General features: G+C 47.9%; 1 protein-coding gene across 1 annotated transcript in view; it reads right to left on the bottom strand.

The window, feature by feature from the left end:
• LOC141995026 (ankyrin repeat and fibronectin type-III domain-containing protein 1-like) overlaps positions 1-16,944 on the bottom strand; it is a 559,159-nt gene extending 542,215 nt beyond the window's left edge. The window contains exon 1 of the mRNA XM_074965740.1: positions 16,826-16,944. The gene's annotated coding sequence lies outside the window, so the exon portion shown is untranslated. The remainder of the gene's footprint in view (positions 1-16,825) is intronic.
• Positions 16,945-18,887: the final 1,943 nt, after the last annotated feature.

Here is an 18,887-nt window from a genome sequence, read left to right as displayed (position 1 = left end):
GGGCCGAACTGAGGCCAGCCAGGTCCCTTTGCTTCTGCAAGGAGGGATCTTTTTGCAACTTGGAACTCAGCAGCTGGGGAAGGGATGGGGATCTGTTCCCTCTCACTGGCTGGGTCTGAAGCCGCCGCCCCTCTGAGCCTTGTCCCTGGGCACTCTCTCCCCACCAGGGTAGGGCCCTGCGCCTCTGGGGATGCGAGGGCATAGTGCCCCTTGCTGGCTCTGGTTACAGGTCAGGACTAGGGCATTCTGGGGTTGCTTGGCCAATCTTCTAGGACACCCCCCATCAAAACCTCAGTAGGCAAAGGATGGGGCTCATCGGGCTCAATGGGTAATGATCAATGCCTCCGTGTCTAGTTGGCAGCCGGTATCAAGTGGAGTGCCCCCAAAGGTCAGTCCTGCAGCCGGTTTTGTTCAATAACTTCATTAATGATATAGAGGATGGTGTGGATTGCACCCTCAGTAAGTTTGCAGGTGACACCAAACTGGGAGGAGTGGTAGAAACGCTGGAGGGCAGGGATAGGATACAGAGGGCCCTAGACAAATCAGAGGATTGGGCCAAAAGAAATCTGATGAGGTTCAACAAGGACAAGTGCAGAGTCCTGCACTTAGGAGGGAAGAATCCCATGCACTGCTACAGACTAGGGACCGAGTGGCTAGGCAGCATTTCTGCAGAAAAAGACGTAGGGGTTACAGTGGACGAGAAGCTGGATGAGTCAACAGTGTGCCCTTGTTGCCAAGAAGGCTAACGGCATTTTGGGCTGTATAAGTTGGAGAATTGCCAGCAGATCGTAGGAAGAGATCATTCCTCTTTATTCGGCATTGGTGAGGCCTCATCTGGAGTACTGTGTCCAGTTTTGGGCTCCACACTACAAAAAGGATGTGGAAAAACTGGAAAACGTCCAGTGGAGGTGTAGCCAGACAGACAGCCCCCCCCCCCCCCCTCAGACCAGCATTGCTGGGAACACAAGGGAGCCAAAACAACAGGGCACTTAACATAAATTCCAGCACAGCCTTTGAAGCTGTGAGAAGCACAGGTGTGCTGCTACAATGTGCCTCTGGGAACATATACAACGATTAGGCTCACAGCAGACAGAGAAGCTGTGACAGACATGGCTCTTAGCCCCTACTAAATAGCGTGATGCACACACCCCAACATCCTAGGTGGGAAAATATTTACCCTAATAAAAGGAATGTCCAGTAGTCGAAACTTATTGTTTCTCTCCCTTGCAAGTGTAAACTACTCTTGCGAGAGCTGGCGTCGCCCAGACAGACCAGCCCCAATTTGGCATAAGAAAGGAGAAAGAGAATAAAGGAGTATAGAGGTATAAGTATGGGACCTACAGCACCATGATTTTTGAGTGCTTTTCACTATCTATCTGCTGGTCAGATAAGTGACAGCCTCCCAAGGCTTCTGCAGCTAAGAGGGTCCCTAAGCCTTGTCCCTTATTCGTCTTTCTGTGGAATTGAGTGACCAATCCTGGCTTGGCACCGCTGGAATCGAGAGATGCAAGGAGGGTAAGAAGCACCCACACCTGATCTCCTATCTTTAGTGTACACATATTTTGAAATAGAGCTCTATACTTTGTTTTCTTTCTTTGGGATTGTGGCTTCAGTTTTGTAACTTGTTTGTGTGTGTAACATCTCTACATTTAAATAAGTAGGCACTAGCAATTTTGTAACCACATGATTAGAATCTAGTTTAATAAATTTTGGTAACCATTTGTGCATAAGCCTGACTTGTTTCTCTGGTTTACTGTAAAGCAGCCAACACAATTAAAGAACTTCAGCCGTTTTGGCTATAAAGCCTGGCCATTAGGTGAGAGTACTAAGAGCCTAGCGTTGAGTTGTGCCGCCTCCACGGGGCAAACTCTTGGGGCGCCTGTCAGTCAATCCTGACTGCCCACTGTGAAGGAGCTCTGAGCTCTAGCAGTTAAAGTCACAGGTGTTTAGGACCTTGGGGCATCCGTCAGCCTAGCCCGGGCTGCCCGCCGCAAAGGGACAGTGCGTCCTAGCGGTTAAAGTCACGGATGGTATAAAACGGGGATAGCTGGCACCTCACCAAACATCCTTGGCCATCGGCTAACAGGAGGGCAACAAAAATTATTTGGGGCCTGGAACACATGCTTTCAACTACCTGAAAGGGGGTTCCAAAGAGGATGGATCTAGACTGTTCTCAGTGGTAGCAGATGACAGAACAAAGAGTAATGGTCTCAAGTTGCAGTGGAGGCGGTTTAGGTTGGATATTAGGAAAACCTTTTTCACTAGGAGCATGGTGAAGCACTGGAATGGGTTACCTAGGGAGGTGGTGGAATCTCCTTCCTTAGAGGTTTTTAAGCCTGGCTTGACAAAGCCCTGGCTGGGATGATTTCGTTGGGGATTGGTCCTGCTTTGAGCAGGGGGTTGAACTAGATGACCTCCTGAGGTCCCTTCCAACCCTGATATTCTATGATTCTATGGTGCACCCCCACGTCCTTGGGGCCCTCCTTGGCCCCCCATTTCAGATGTACCCTCGCCACAGGCATCTTGAATGGGGTCCCGCCCACACCCGTCAGAGTCAGGTAGGTATCAGGCACTTCGGGATGGACCAGCATCCCTCAGCGCCCGTGTTCCAGTATCCATTGGCCTTCCTCCCATCCAGCTCCAGGGGAACAAGGTACTCGCTCCGCAGGGACAGCCCCCCCATGCCCACCCTGTAAACGGAGAAGCTTGAGTCCAGATCATCCAGCCCCCAGAGGGGCTGGTCTGGGAAACTCCTCCCTCATGAGAAGTTGGTAAGCTGCCAGCCCCTCCTGCCTGGGAAGCCTGCCCCTCCTCCTGCTGGGTCACTACCCAGTTAACCCTGTGTAGGTTCGATTTGCTCAGTCTGTCCTTGAGCTTGGGACACTCCGTCCGTATGTGGCCCCTCTGCCCACAGTAATAACAATTGACGTTCCATTGGTCCCGTTGAGCCGGTCGGTTGGTCCTGATGCCGGTTGTTCCCCTTGGGAGTGGGTTCTCCACATTCCCCCTTTGGGGGGTTCCAGGGTGACTCTCTCTCTGCACTGTGGTGGGCTTATTCTTTTGGGACTCCTCCGTTCCAACCCCGACTGGCTGTCCACAAACTCGTTGGCCAGCTGCCCTGTGCTCTGCAGGTCCTCTGGGTTTTTGTCCACCAACCATATCCTCAGGTCGGATGGACAATATTCATACAGGTGCTCCAGTACAATCAGTTTAACCATGTCCCCCTTAGTCTGGGCCCCATCTGCCCACTTGTGGACATATCCCTCCATTTGGAGGATCAGTTCCAGATATGCGTCCTCAGGGGTTTTACACTGACTCCGGAACTTTTTCCGGTTTGCCTCGGGAGTCATCCCAAACTTGCATAGCAGGGCCTTTTTGAACAGTTCATAGTCCCCTGCCTCCACCCCTTCCACTTGGCTGTACATCCCCATGGCTTTGAGGTCCAGTAAGGGGGTGAGAAACCAGAGCCTGTCTGCAGGGTAAACGCTGTGCAGCCCACAGGCCTTCCCAAAGGCAATCAGGAATTCATCTATGTCCTCCCCTTCCTTAAACTGGAACAGGATCTGCTCATCAAAGCTCCATGCAGTTCTGGGTCCCCCTCACTCACCGCAGCAGGGGGCTCTCTGCTCCTCAGCCTTGCCAACTCCAGTTCATGCTGCCACTGTTTCTCCCTATCCTCTAGCTCTTTCAGTTTTATCTCCTTCTCTCATCCCAGCCGGCTCAGCTCCAGTAATAGGGAGCTTTGCCATGAGGATCCCCTGCTGGCCACGGGGGTCACGCTGTCCCCGGGGTTCGCCGGGTTCCTTCCAGCCCCTCCCCTAACCATAGGTAGGAGGGCTTCGGAGTGCTCTCGGCAGCAGTCTGACCACTCCCAGCTGGGACAGACACCGGGGCCGATGCTGCATCTGCCGGGCTGCTTCCCTCCGGGGCAGGGATCAGCTCCTCCAAGCGATTCTCCTCCTCCAGCTGGGCAATCAGCTGTGCTTTAGTGAGGTTTCCAATGTGCAGCCCTCTCTCTCTGCACAGCTCTACAAGGTCCCTCTTAAGGAGATGGTTATACATCCCCGCTGTTCCCAAGTTGTTCTGGACTTGCAGGCCTGTGTGCGCTCAGCTCCCCACGGTTTCCGGGAAGAACCCCTACTGTGCCAGCCCTTCTCCAGGTCACCACCTCTCTTCCAGGGTCAAGCCGCAGACTCCTCCGCCCCTGGAACTGCTCACCGCAGTCCCCAGGGGGACCCCGTTACTGCAACAGTCCTTCTCACTGGTCACACACTCCCAGGGGTTAAGTGTAGCTCCTTTGTCTCCTGAAACCACTCCTCTCTGAGCCTTCAACATGCCTGGTTCTCATTAATCCCCCTTCGTTTTACTGCTCCCAAGTCACTTATTGCAGGAAGCACCATCTACGGGGTGCAGTACGTCCCACCTCTGCCACCAGTTGTCAGGGAGTGTAGGGGAGTCACGGCCCTGCACCACCCACTGCCTGCGATTCACCGTGACTCTCAGCCAGCCCGTAAAACAGAAGGTTTATTAGAGGACAGGAACATAGTCTAAAACAGAGCGTGTAGGTACTGTCAGGTCCATCTTGGGGTGTGGGGAGCTGAGACCCAGATTCTGGGTCTCCCTCCCCATCTCCCCAGCCAGCTCCAAACTGAAACTCCCTCCAGAAGTCTCACCCAGCCACAAACCCCGACTCCTCCTCCAGCCTTTGTCCTGGGTGGTCCACCTCTTCGCACAACACAGCCTTCTGGCCAGCTCATTGATTTAGCTCCTCACCCCTTTTGAGATAACAATGTCCAGCATTTAACTCAAAGACCTTGTGTCAGGCCCCAGTGATCATTATACCTCGCTCACAAGACTCTGAATTGTCCTTACCTTCACTGGGGAACTTCACACCATCTTTCCCAGTGACCAGTAGGGGAACAGAAACCTGCCTCAATACTGGGCTCCAGTCCAGGGACCCTAAGATGAGCAATCAAAGTCTGCTCCATCAGACACCTTGCTGTTGCTTCCTGGATCCCTTCCTACCATTAGTCTTTCCTCTGGACTTTTTCCCTGCCCCTTTCTGGGCTCTCTCTTACAAACAACACCTCCCCACGTTCTCCATAGAGATCTGGACATTCCCATTGTGTCAGGGTCAGCCACGGGCCCTTGTGCCAATCCTGTGGAGTCTGGGTATCCCTGCTTTCTAGTGCCCAGAGAGGGACTGCAGTGTTCTTCCTGCAGGCCCTTCCAACTTCACTCCAAAACACCTAGGGTTGCCAACTTTCTAATTGCACAAAATGGAACACCCTTCCCACACCCCTTCCCCAAGGCCCCACCTCCTGCTCACCCCATCCCCCCTCCCTCTGTCCCTTGCTCTCCCCCATTCACTCATTTTCACCTGGTTGGGGCAGGGGCTTGGGGTACAGGAGGGGGTGAGTGCTTTGGCTGGAGGTGCACAAGGGGACTCTGGGCTGGGGCAGAGAGGTTTAAAATCTGGGAGGGGGCTCTGGGCTGAGGCAGAGGATTGGGGTGTGGGAGGGGGTATGGGGTCTGGGCTGGGGGTGCAGGCTCTGGGGTGGGGCTGGGGATAAGGAATTGGGGTGCACGAGGGGCCTCAGTGCTGGGACCGAGGGGTTTGGAGTGTGGGAGGGGGATCAGGGCTGGGGCAGGGGGCTAGGGGTGAGTGGGGGTGAGGAGTGCAGACTCTGGGCAGCACTAACTTCAGGTGGCTTCTGAGAAGCAGCCGGCATGTCCCTCTGGCTCCAAGGCAGAGGCATGGCCAGATGGAGCTGCGGAGCCAAGCCTTGGGTTGGGGGCACCATGTGGATCCCTCATGACTGCCCCTACACCTAGGAGCCAGAGGGACATGTTGCTGCTTCTGGGGAGCCGCACAGAGCCGTGTAGATAGCCTGCCAGCACCGCGACAACTGGACTTTTAATGGCCCAGTCAGCAGTGCTGACCAGAGCTACCAGAGTCCCTTTTTGAGCTGGTGTTCCACCCCTTATGCTTCACTGCCACTTGGGCTTCCTGACTAGGGCAACCCACCTCTGCCCCAGAACCCTCCAGATCTGGCTCCAGCCTTCAGGCCTCCCCCAGACTTTAACACAAGAGAGGAAGCTCCCAGCTCCCTTCCTACTGTATCACCTCCCTGGCCCTCCTCAGGCAGCTCTCCCACTGCCTTGTGTATCTTCCTTTACAGGGTCCAGCTCTGTCCCAGCTGGGTTTGATCACCATGATGTCGAACACTTCTCCGGTGGCATACCTGGGCTCAGGCTCCTGTTAGCACTTCTGCCATTTCCACATTTTCTGTTACTGTTTTCCCCTCTCATTGAGAAATGGGCCCACCCTGTCCTTGGGCTTCCTCTTGCTTCTAAAGTATCTGTAGAATGTTTTCTTGTTACCCTTTATGCCTCTAGTTAGTTTAATCTTGTTTTGTGCCTTGGCCTTTCTAATTTTGTCCCTACATACTTGTGTTGTTTGTTTATATTCATCCTTTGTAATTTGACCTATTTCTACTTCTTGTGGAACTCTTTTTTTGAGTTTCAGATAATTGAAGATCTCCTGTTTAAGCCAGCATGGTCTCTTGCCACACTTCCTATCTTTCCTACACAGTGGGATAGTTTGCTCATGCCCTTAATAATGTCTCTTTGAAAAACTGCCAACTCTCTTGAACTGTTTTTCCTCTTAGACTTGCTTCCAATGGGATCTTACCTACCAAATCCCAGAGTTTGCTAAAGTCTGCCTTTTTGAAATCCATTATCTTTATTGTGCTGTTTTCCCCCTCTGACCATTCCTTAGAACAGGGATGGGCAAATTTTTTGGCCCGAGGGCCATATCCGGGTTGTGAAACTTTATGTAGGGCTGGGTAGGGAAGGCTATGCCTCCCCATATAGCCTGGACCTGGCCCCCTAACCATTCCCTCCCACTTTCCACCCTGACTGTCCCCCTCAGAACCACCGACCCATCCACCCCCCACTGCTCCTTGTCCCCTGACCGCCTCCTCTCAGGCCCCCTGCCCCTAACTGCCCCTGGGATCCCACCCCCTTCCCAACCTCCCCCCTTCCGGTCCCCTGCCTGCCCCAACCCCTATCCACACCCCCGCCCCCAACCGCCCCATGGAACCCCACCCCCTATCCAACCCCCCCTGCTCCCCGTCCCCTGACCACCCCCCACCCCCACAAAACCTCTGACCCATCCAACCATCCCCTGCTCCCTGACTGCCCCCTGGGACCCCCTGCCCCTTATCCAACCCCCCCCCCACCACCACCACCACCACACCGCTCAGAGCGGCAGGAGCTCACAGCCAGCCGCCCTGCCCGGCAGGAGCAGCGGGCCAGAGCGCTGGCGGTGCAGCGCGCTGAGGCTGCAGGGGAGGGGGGAGATAGCGGGGGAGGGTCCGGGGGCTAGCCTCCCCGGCCTGGAGCTCAGGGGCCAGGCAGGACGGGCCCGCAGGCTGTAGTTTGCCCACCTCTACCTTAGAATCATGAACTCTACCATTTCATGATCACTTTCACCTAAGCTGCCTTCCACTTTCACATTCTCAACCAATTCCCCCTATTTGTCAAAATCAAGTCTAGAACAGCCTCTCCTCTGGTAGCTTTCTCCACCTTCTGAAATAAAAAATTGTCTCCAATACATTCCAATAACTTGCTGGATAATCTGTGCCCTGATATGTTATTTTCCCAACAAATGTCTGGGTAGTTGAAGTCCCCCACCACCATCATAGCTATCCTGGCAGAAGTTTACAGTATAGACCTGGGCTTAGTTAAACCAGTGCATCTTTGAATACAGACAAGGCCTTAGGTTCCTGCCCAATAAAAGGGAAAGACCTGGTCTGTCTCAACAACACGGAAGCTCCAGCTCGACTGTTGTTTGTGTTAAATATTTACCAGCTCATTTGCATGGCAGCTGGTCTGCAGGCTGAATAGCATTCTATAAATGTATAGGAACAAGCCATGCTTTATACAGATAAAAGATAAAAGAATTTTTGTTTTATCTCCACCTTTAATCTGAACTACCCTTTTGTGCTGACACTGTTAATGACGCCTCCAGGTCTTGACCAAGTCAAGTAAACTAGTGATTTCATCGCTGCTTCCTACACCTAAATGTCTCAGGAGACACAAGTGCTTCCCTTGGGCAGGCGTAGCATCCTCAAGCACAGCTGCATCGCCTCCATTTCCTTCCTCGACCCAGACCTCCGGTTTGCATCCAGCATCTGTAATCCTGGTGCGATTCCTAACCATGAACTCTCCTCCTCCTCCCGCCCCCCAAATCTCTTATCAACACAGCTGCAGATTTGTCACTGGCAGGCCAATGTAAATGGGGCAGGGACAGCAAAAACCACCAACCCCTCTCTCTACAGGACACGTCTAAGCCCCTTGTGTTGTAAGGGACTTAAATGGTGTTAAATTTCCAAATAAATTTTAAAATCCCCTGCAGTTTCTCTTTGAAGTCTGTTTCTGAAGTTTTTTTGTTCAAGTATGGCTACTTTTAAATTGGTTATAGAATGTCCAGGAAGATTGAAGTGTTCTCCTGCTGGCTTTTATAGGTTACCATTCCTGATGTTCGATTTGTATCCATTTATTCTTTTATGTAGAGACTGTCCGGTTTGGCCAATGTACATGGCAGAGGGGTATTGCTAGCACATGTTGGCATATATAACATTAGTAGATGTGCAGGTGAATGAGCCCTTGATGGTGTGACTGATGTGGTTGGGTCCTCTGATGGTGTTGCTAGAGTAGGTATGGGGACAGAGTAGGCATGGGGACAGAGTAGGCAACGAGGTTTGCTAAAGGGATTGGTTCCTGGGTTAAGTGTTTCTGTGGTGTGGTGTGTAGTTGCTAGTGAGTATTTGCTTCAGGTTGGGGGGCTGTCTGTAAGCGAGGACTGGCCTGCCTCCCAAGGTCTGTGAGAGTGAGGGTTTAATGGTTATATCTATGGATAAGAATGCATCTTTCTTTAGAAAATAACTGAAGTATAAATGGAAAAGCTGATTACAACTGATTATTTAAATCAAGGCTTTCCTCTTGATGATTCAAATCATAATTTAAAATGCCTTGATTTAAAATCAATCCATGCTGGTTGGAATGACCACATTATTCACAAGCAGCAGAAACAGTTATGTGGGTATATTCAGTGAGTTACAAAACCTTTATGTCTCCACATTCTGTCAAGTTTATCTACACACAAGCTTGCATCAGGGTAATTAACCAGGTTAGTTAAACCAGTGAAAACCCCTCTGTGGACATACATATTGCAATAAAATGGATTACATCACTTTAGCTTATTTCTGTAGATAAGCTAACCTGAAAAAAAACAAGTTTAAACTGATTTAAGAGTGCCCACATACAATGTTGCACTGATTTATTATGTCAGTTTAAAAATCACAACTTTAATTAAATCACTATAAATGTGTGCAGATCAGAACATTGCATAAAGTGTTTATGCCATCTTTTTGAAAGTTTGTTAGGATTTAACTATTTTTTAATTGGTATAATTGTTTTTAATCCTGCTACTTTTTAGGCCAAGTTGCCTTGGTTACCACATACAGCCTTCAGAGGGACAGAAATATTACAGCATATTTTTAGGACTGCTAAAATATAGATCTCAATGGACTTTACTGCACACACTTCTTCCTGTCTCATAACACAAGAACAAGGGGACAGTCACTTAAAATTGAAAGGTGGGAAATTCAAAACAGATAAAGAAAATCCTTTTTCACATGATGAGCAATTAGACTGCGGAACTCATTGCCACAGGATGTTGTTGAGGCCAAGAACTTGAGATTCATAAAGGGATAGACATTTCTAAGAACATCAAGAATATCCAGCATTATCATAATTAGTGACAAACATTCTGGAAGGGATATTATACCTCATGCTTCAGGTGTAAAATCAATCTCTAACTATTAAAGACCATAATGAAAATTAATCTGTTGAGCAGATAACCCTGCAGTTGCCTGATGGAGTGGTTACATCTTTCTCTGAAGCATCTGGTGATGATCACTATCAGACAGGACACTGAACGAGATGGACCTCAAGTCCAATCCAATATAGCAATTCCTATGCAACTATATCATAAATTTAAGATCCAGTATATCACAACCTACCAGTGCTACACACAAATGCTCTCTAATTGCTGGTATCCCACTTCTCCAATGGCATAGTATATACATATTTATTTATGGTTCAGGATATCGGACCTTAGAACTATTAATTCCTGGACTAGTGGTACATCAAGTATCCTTGCATCAAGTTGGGCCACATAGGATGAGGTGGACTGGGAAAGGAGGAAACATTAATGTGTCCGATTTTTTTTTTTTTTTAACCAAAACAGTTTCCTGTCTCATGTGGAAACACCCTTAACCAATATAAGCACCTTTATACTAGTATAATTGCATCTGCTCTGGGCGTGGGTTTAACTATAGTTAAAGCAGTACAGTTTATGAGTGTAGACAAGCCGAAGACAGGCGATTGAGGATGTGATAATCCTCATGGAATGCAGCACTTAACACCTACTGGTGGATACCAAGTACTGCATTCATCAGGGATTAGAACAGTGGAATTTATTATAGTGAAATGAAGCTTCACTATAAGAGGGGCACAAATCCACTGAAATGCATATGAGCAATTGGCAACTGCCACATGGCTTCACTATAATTGGATTCCTTATAGCTGACAGTTACCTCTAGAGGATTTTCTCCCTCTCACATATACAGCTTCAATTATTTGAGGATCCACAGAAGAAAATGCAGGTAACATTACCAACCAGATATCTCCCTTCAGTCCACCATTCACAGGCAGTTTTAAACAAAGCACCAGAGTCCTGACCTGACCCAGCCTGTTCAGTAAGTCTCTTCAGAGCTTTTAGCCTTTCTTCTCTTCATTTTTCCCCAATGAGCTTTCATAACACAGACACGCAGCGTTAAAGGAGCAAGTTTGCATGACTGTAAAATCCCTATGGATGGATTTGCATCTCTTAACAGATATGACTTTTGCCATGCAGCTAACTGGTATTGTCTCTTTCCAACAGATTATTACTGGCATGTCTGCTTCTACAGGAATCACAAACTGCCTCCTATAGACACCCCAAACTTAGTGGGCAGTAGCAGTGCAGGTTTTGCCGTGTTGGAGGCTGCTGAAAAACAGATTAGGAAAATCCCACAGTCTAGATAAGCGACATTTCACTGCTTATTGGAAAAGCAAGATCCTGGGTGAAGTGACTGACCAGCACAACCAGTCTGAGGCTGAAAGTGGCCTTCAGTCTTGATTTCCTTGTAAACCCACAGAAGAGAAGTTCATCCCATGTTACACTTCAGGGACAGCTCACAGACACCAGTAACATGCTCTGTTCCTCAAATTCAGTATGGGGTGCAAGTGGCTGAACTTAACTAGAGAAGGAATTTACCCGTATAGCAGGGCATCCAGGCAAACAAAAAGACAAGTGTTCCACTGGAGCAGGATCTTGGAAGAAAGATTCTCAGGAGTTTTCAACTCGGAGGGGGGAGAGGGGAAAAGAAGATTCCAGCAAGAAACTCTCCCCTTGAGAAACATCACTGAGATATCTACCTGGGACACAGATGGTGACCCTACATACACTTACGAACTTCCCTGACCCAGCATTCTCAGCTACTGAAATTCTAACTGGTGTTTTAAAGCCCGAACCTCCTAATTCACATTCCACACCCAGCAGAATCAGAAGAGGACACAAAGGGCAAAGCCATAGCACTAGCAAGAACTATTCCATACACCATCCATGTTACACTGTAGTAGTGTTGCTCCTCCTTCACTTCTCTGCCTGTGGCATGTTAGCAAGCCGTTATCAGCATTGTGCACTGCCCTAGGGGAAAGCAAACACTCCACAACACTTAGCTTTGCTTTGGAGAAAATACAGACTATGCTTAGTTCTGTTTCGCTTGTCTTAGTGCTCCCTGGTAAAGGGGATCTTTCCACTGATGCAGCTGCTTCTCAGGGTATGCCTATGCCACAATCAGCACGTGACTGTGGCTCACATAGACACATCCAAACTAGCTTCAATCCAGCTAGCTCAGGTACTGGACCGGTGCAGCCACAGTAATTATCTAGGGTTCCAGATGGACTTGTGTAGTCCACATTGAAGCCCCTGCTACCACGGCTTCACTGCTTTAGTACCCAGGTAGCTAGATTGAAGCTAGCTCAGGAATTTCTACTCAAACTGCAATCATCCATGACTGCACTGCAGAAATACCCTCTGTGACCAGTTTACAGAGAAATACTACCTATGTTTTAACAGTAAAGATTCAACCTGTACTGGTTAAAGGAAAAGAATTTCTAAAATGATAAGGAACCAAATTCAGGTTCCAGGTATTCAAAACCAAGAGATATTTTCCTCTTGTTTTACGCTGTATCTAGTAGGGGAGGCAGTTACATGCAAGATTAGGAGCATCCTGATGTTGTCCTATGCCACAGCCTTAGCAATCCTGGAGGTTTCGCCTCGGTAAAATAGGGTAGGACTTCACAGCAAGCTTTCATTCACAGGCTTGCCAAGATAGACCAGTCACCTAATTCCTAGAAAAACAGTTGAATCAATTCTCTTGGACTAATTCAATTGAATAGAGACCTCCTACATTGCATTGGAAATGGAAGCAGCAATCCTTCATTGGAACAGTATTTCATAGAGCATGGTAAAGTGCAGGACACACCTTGGCTAACTGCTAGACCAAATCCTCAATTCATACCATTAAGGACACTGCCAAGGAAAGGACACAAGTAGGACTGCATACGACTCAGTTGCGATGAAATATATACCAAGAGCCAGATCGAAAGCCCATTGAAATCAGTGGGCTTTGGATTGGATCTTATCTATGGTAAGCTCCACTTGTAAACTGGGGCAGCGGGGAGAAGGCAAGGCAACAGTCCTGGTAGGTCAGTGGCACACACTGATAAAGGGCCATGTGGCTCCCACAATTATATCAGCTATTAAAGACTAGAAAGGAGAGAGGCATATTAACAAAAGCATTAATTCACAGAAATTTCTGATTGCGGGGAAGAACCATACACCTTGCAAGTGAGAAAGCTGAATGACTCTTCTTAAGCAATCCCATATAAGTTCCTTGACTCCCTCCTTGGGGAGTTTAAAGTGCTGGACTCCTCTGGAGTTACAAGATGACAATGCCATGGGAGTAATTTTTAAAGGGACATGCCATCAACTTTAAAAAAATGGAGAACCATTGACTACCCTAGTGTTACAAGTAGCACCTAAGAAAACTAAGGAAACAAGACTGGGGGGAGGTCTCTTTGGAGATATAGTTTGTGCATTTAACAGCATCTAGTCACTCTCACTGTTTCCCTTATGTAGTCATTTTCCTGTTTGTGTGGGACTCAGACAACAAGAGCAGAGAGAGAAAGCAGTTATGGAAATTTTTAGATATGAAAATGTGATCATAAAACCACAGAAATTTGCAGGGGGAGGGCCTGGAACTGCTTTCAACTAACTTTTTGAAGTTATTCCTTTAAAGAGTCAAAGCCCTAATCATTTCTGAGTGGGATTTTAAAAATTCCTGTCTCACGAAGGCTGCTCTGTATGTACAATGCAGCTTTCCAGAAGGGACAGTCCCCAAAGCAAGCTACACGATTCATTTTGAAACCAGAGAAGCCCCCTGAAAAAAGTGTGGTCAATCATACTGTCCCATCTCCTTACTGTGGACACTTCTGTAGCTACTGAATACTCTGGCAACTTCAGCTAATTAGCGCAGATTAGACTGGTTTAGTTAGGGGTATTAATGCTTAGTTAGTTGCAGGATAACCCTATAAGAATGTCAAGCAACTTCTGCATCTCTTCACCTTTTCGCTTCTGGGAGGCAGCAAGGACTGGTGCTCTCCCTAAGCCTAGAAAAAGCACTGAGCAAACCAGGAGGAATTAACTCTTCAAAGCGTTGGGGTGGTTTCATCTAGGGGGCATGGATCTATTCCTCACCAAAAGCAGTTCTCGTAGTAAATGGATATGACTCCAGCCACTCTGAATTTGAAGTGGGTACCAATCAAGGCTGCCCTCATGACACAACTCTTCCTTCACTCACTCAGCACACAGCTTTCCTGCGATGCAGGAGGGGACAACACCAGACAGGACATTAACAAGACCACTCTTGACACAGAAGATATTTTTCAAAATTGTACCAGACTCTGCAAATCTGATTGGCTATTTTCCATTTAGGAATTCGTCGGGTTTTCACACCACCACTAATAACCCTGAGAAGAGGCCTGGCAAGGCCAGGCTGATAATTCTGCAGTGCTCTCATACTTCCCTTTTAAACCAGCCACAAATCAAAAGTATCAGATACCTTGGAGTCAAAATCCCCTCACATGTAAAGGATTTGTGCCAGGGTAACAATCCCTGTCTAATTACTAAAATAAAGAGATGTCTCTCCAGATTATACTATTTCTCCTCTGGCCCCTTGAGAGGATTAGCCTGATTAAAATGGTAATTTTGCCTCAACTACATTGTTACATGCAAACGCTGCCGGTAGTTCAATAGAAATAGCCTTGCAGAATTCATACAGAATGCCTGTGTAACAATTCCTAAGCGATGAACTGTCCCCACTGATAAAGAAGGTTGTACCTTCCCAGATCTCAAAAATATGTAATGTCATGTCAACTGAGGTTCCTAGGAGGCTGGATTAGGGAGATGTATCACTAGACCCCACTGTAACGATACAGCAGACGACTGGTACATCAACCCAGCTCCCCAGTGCAGGCAGCATTCCTCTCAGTTTCACAGACTACAAGAAGCATTGGGCCAGATACTTCGTACGGGGAAGTTATGTGGAACTGCAGACAGGCCTGCAACAGCGACTGGGAGGTTCCAATGCTATCCTCACCCTAAATTGGCCAGGCTCACCTGAAGCCCACAACTGATGCATTTTCAGAAAGAGGACGACAAATGTGGAGCAGATCTCTTTTGGAGTGAAGGCATTCACTCTTTCAAATGGCGTATTACAAATTGATCATGAATTCTTCTGTGTCTGTAAGGCGTCTGGCACTACGGGGCCCCGGGACACTACCACAACACTAAACAATACTCTGCCTTTCTGTAGCACCTCCCAGTCAAACACGTCCAAGCACAATTCCTAGCCAATCAGTAGCAGTCAGATTTGTTACCCTTCAGGATCAATAACCCTGGATGCTGGCTCCCTGAATTTCCTTCACAGTCACCTTCAGTAGAAGGTGGTTTGCTGTTCTGGACCACCTCCAGTCCCAGAAGGAACTGTGTGACTGCAGCCTTCCAACTCTATCAAGGCATCAGCATGTGGCAGGCAAAAGGGAACCCCATTCATAAACAGTGGTGTTACCTAGCAACTCTGTGTTCTTGGGGAGCCAGCGCACAGTACCCAGCCTGTCTGACTCATGAAAGACCTTCCCCACCCCAGCCTCTGCTTGAACCAAATCTGCATCAGAAGACAGACTTACAAAAAGCAATGAAAAGGCAGCGGGAGACACCCCTTAACCCCGGGGATAAGGATGACAGGATTAAGGAAACTCCGTTAGCCTCATTTGCATTGAAGATGGCAGAAGGAGGTATCTCCATTAGCATACAGAATGGAGAACAGAGATTCCAAGACAAGAACCGCATGGAACTCTGGGACCAGAAAAGCAGGGAAGCACTGCATGATGGGGGATCTCTGCTCCAGATGTTAATGAACCCATGCCTGCACACACCCAGCTCAGTAGTTATCAGACCAATTCTAGTAATGAATCCTTTATTGGTATCCAAAATAATGAAGCTCCCTAACTGCACTGCGAGCTCCTTCCAATGAACACCGCCCAAAGCCAGGAATGATCAGCTCCCATGGTCTAGCTTGAACAAAACAACTCTGGTATACTCCCTTGTTTACACATAAACAAATCTAGTGTTCTCCCTTGAACCATTGTTGTTTCTCTACAAAATCCCCTACCCATGCTCAAGTAAGTGTTCTGATGCCAGGATACAAAATTTGCATCAGTTCCATTGGGACTTCATCTTCTCCTGACTGATCGTGCTGGGGGCTCTGCCTGTCTCCAGCACTCCGTGGTGAGAACCCAGCTCTCTCTCTCTCTCTCTAAGTATAGTCTTCTGACCCTGACTTGTGTGATCAGTTACAGTTTTCTACACCTGACTTTTATAATCAATTTAAGTTAGATTTAATATTATAACTGTTTTGTCTGTTTGGCTCCCCTATGGTTATTACCTGGCAATAAATAACTTTCATAATTGAGCTGGTTGCTTCTCTCTCTCTCCCCCACTCATGGGTGCTTTTTGGTTTCTTCATTCGCTCTTCAGCAACGCTCCTCATACCTAAGCTAAAAGACCGCTGCAGTGCCCAAAAATCCTGTGGGGTTTGCTCAACAATTGTAACGCGAAAGTGGGGACAGGGACATGCTGAACCTAGGACAGCTTGGAAGTGCTGCTCGACCCAGCCTGCTGAGTCCAGGGACATATAAGGGGTCAGCTTGGGAGTGCTGATTAACCCGGTCCTCTCCGGGGTGGGGGTGGGGTGTGCGTGTGAGATTCTGAGGCTGGAAGAACCCAGCCCTGGGGAACCTAGGTCCCACAGGGTAGCTCCATTCGGAGGGAACTTGCAGCAGGGAGAAGTAGAGCTCCGTATGAGAACACAAGTGACACAAGCCGTACATTGACAGAAGTACAGACACCTCCCCCCAAGAGTAACCCTAATAAATGAGCATACCCCAAAGTAACGGGCAAAGCTGGTAACAGTGGAACCAAGAAGTACCCTAGAAGATTAACTGGAGGCCTGTGTTAAGTGCCTTGCATACACTTAGTGCTACGCAGATAATTCGATAGACAGACACACACTCAGTGGAGTCTTACCGCCAGTGGGACAGTGTAGATGGCTACTTCTGATGCTCTGCCAAGCCAATTACTCTTCATTCCAAAGTCATGAAGTTATTCCAGCCAGTGAGCATTAGGTGCCTCCAGGAGATGTCACAGCCAGATGTGTGCTGTAGATACAATGGAATAAAAACTGGGTTTGATATTACACTTTCCACGTACCACAAAGCACTTTACAGAGTACTGAGTTAGAAACTAAAAGTGCCACACTACACAGGCAAACGCATCAGCTAGTTGGAACTCAACTAGACATCACAGAGTGCTTTGGATATCAGAAGCTCTTATACTGGGGCTAGAGCAGGGACGGGGGTGTTGGGGAGGGCAAACTGTAATGCATCCAGGTTTGCAACCCCCACTACAGAAGGGATGTCGACAAATTGGAGAGAGTCCAGTAGAGGGCAATGAAAATGATCAGGAGGCTGGGGCACATGACGTATGAGGAATGGCTGAGGGAACTGGGCTTATTTAGTCTGCAGAAGAGAAGAGTGAGGGGGGATTTGACAGCAGCCTTCAGCTACCTGAAGGGGGGTTCCAAAGAGGATGGAGCTCGGCTGTTCTCAGTGGTGGGAGATGACAGAACAAGGAGCAATGGTCTCAAGTTGCAGTGGGGGAGGTCTAGGTTGGATATTAGGAAAAATTATTTCACTAGGAGGGTGCTGAAGCACTGGAATGGGTTACTTAGGGAGGTGGTGGAATCTCCATCCTTAGAGGTTTTTAAGGCCCGACTTGACAAAGCCTGGCTGGGATGATTTAGTTGGGGTTGGTCCTGCTTTGAGCAGGGAGTTGGACTAGATGACCTCCTGAGGTCTCTTCCAATCCTAATCTTCTATGATTCTATGAAATGGCAGCTGTATAATGCCATGGTACAAAGAACTAGGAATTGTATGGAGTGTAGGGGGTGGGGACCTTACCTAGTGACCACCAATAATGTCAATAGTTTTCCCATTCTCTTTTTCAGATACTTCACTGCAATGACCATCGAGCACCCAGTAAAGAAAGGACATTCATGCAACTACATTCTTTAAAGGTTAAAGCAGGCAGAGCAGAGGAGGCATGAGGTAATTCAATAATAGGCTAAGTCAGAGGAGTCGGAAGCAACCCACATAAATGGAGGGAGGAGAAAAGGGACACTGGGAAATAATTTGTCAGCATCCTTTTAAATTGCACACCAAGAGCCACTTACTGCCCTCAGTTCCCATGCTGAACACTTGCATCAATGGGAGTTGCACTTGTGGATCAGCTTTGGGAATGCTATCGGATTTTTCAAACCCACACCTGAATTTTAGCAGGGTCTCATAACCAGCTGGCCTTCCTTTTGTTCTTAGTTTTAAGAATTTCATTTTTCATCATGTTGCTTTTCAATTACCACTGTTAAGTCTTTCCACAAGGGCTCAGTAAGGACACTGGCCCATTGCCACATCTCTCTCTATGTCTAAAATTATCACCTGAGCAAAAGCACTGTCCTTAAATACCATTAATTTCTCTCTCAAACCTACAGACCTAAAAGTGGCAATACTTCAACAAAAAAACTTCAAGAACAGACTCCAACGAGAGACTGCTGAATTGGAATTAATTTGCAAACTGGATACAATTAACTTAGGCTTGAATAGAGACTGGGAGTGGATGGGTCATTACACAAAGTAAAACTATTTCCCCATGTTTATCCCCCACCCCCCACTGTTCCTCAGACATTCTTGTCAACTGCTGGAAATGGCCCACCTTGATTATCACTACAAAAGGTCTCCCCCCCACTCTCCTGCTGGTAATAGCTCACCTTAAGTGATCACTCTGGTTACAGTCTGTATGGTAACACCCATTGTTTCATGTTCTCTATGTATATAAATCTCCCCACTGTATTTTTCCACTGAATGCATCCGATTAAGTGAGCTGTAGCTCATGAAAGCTTATGCTCAAATAAATTTGTTAGTCTCTAAGGTGCCACAAGTACTCCTTTTCTTTTTGCCAATACAGACTAACACGGCTGCTACTCTGAAATCTCTCAAACCTGCCATCCACATCCATCATATGCTCACTCTGAAGC

Source organism: Natator depressus, chromosome 10, assembly GCF_965152275.1.
Source record: "Natator depressus isolate rNatDep1 chromosome 10, rNatDep2.hap1, whole genome shotgun sequence".
Lineage (NCBI taxonomy): Eukaryota > Metazoa > Chordata > Testudines > Cheloniidae > Natator > Natator depressus.
The sequence above is the reverse complement of the archived record's forward strand: the minus strand, read 5'-3'. Positions and strand labels throughout refer to the sequence as shown.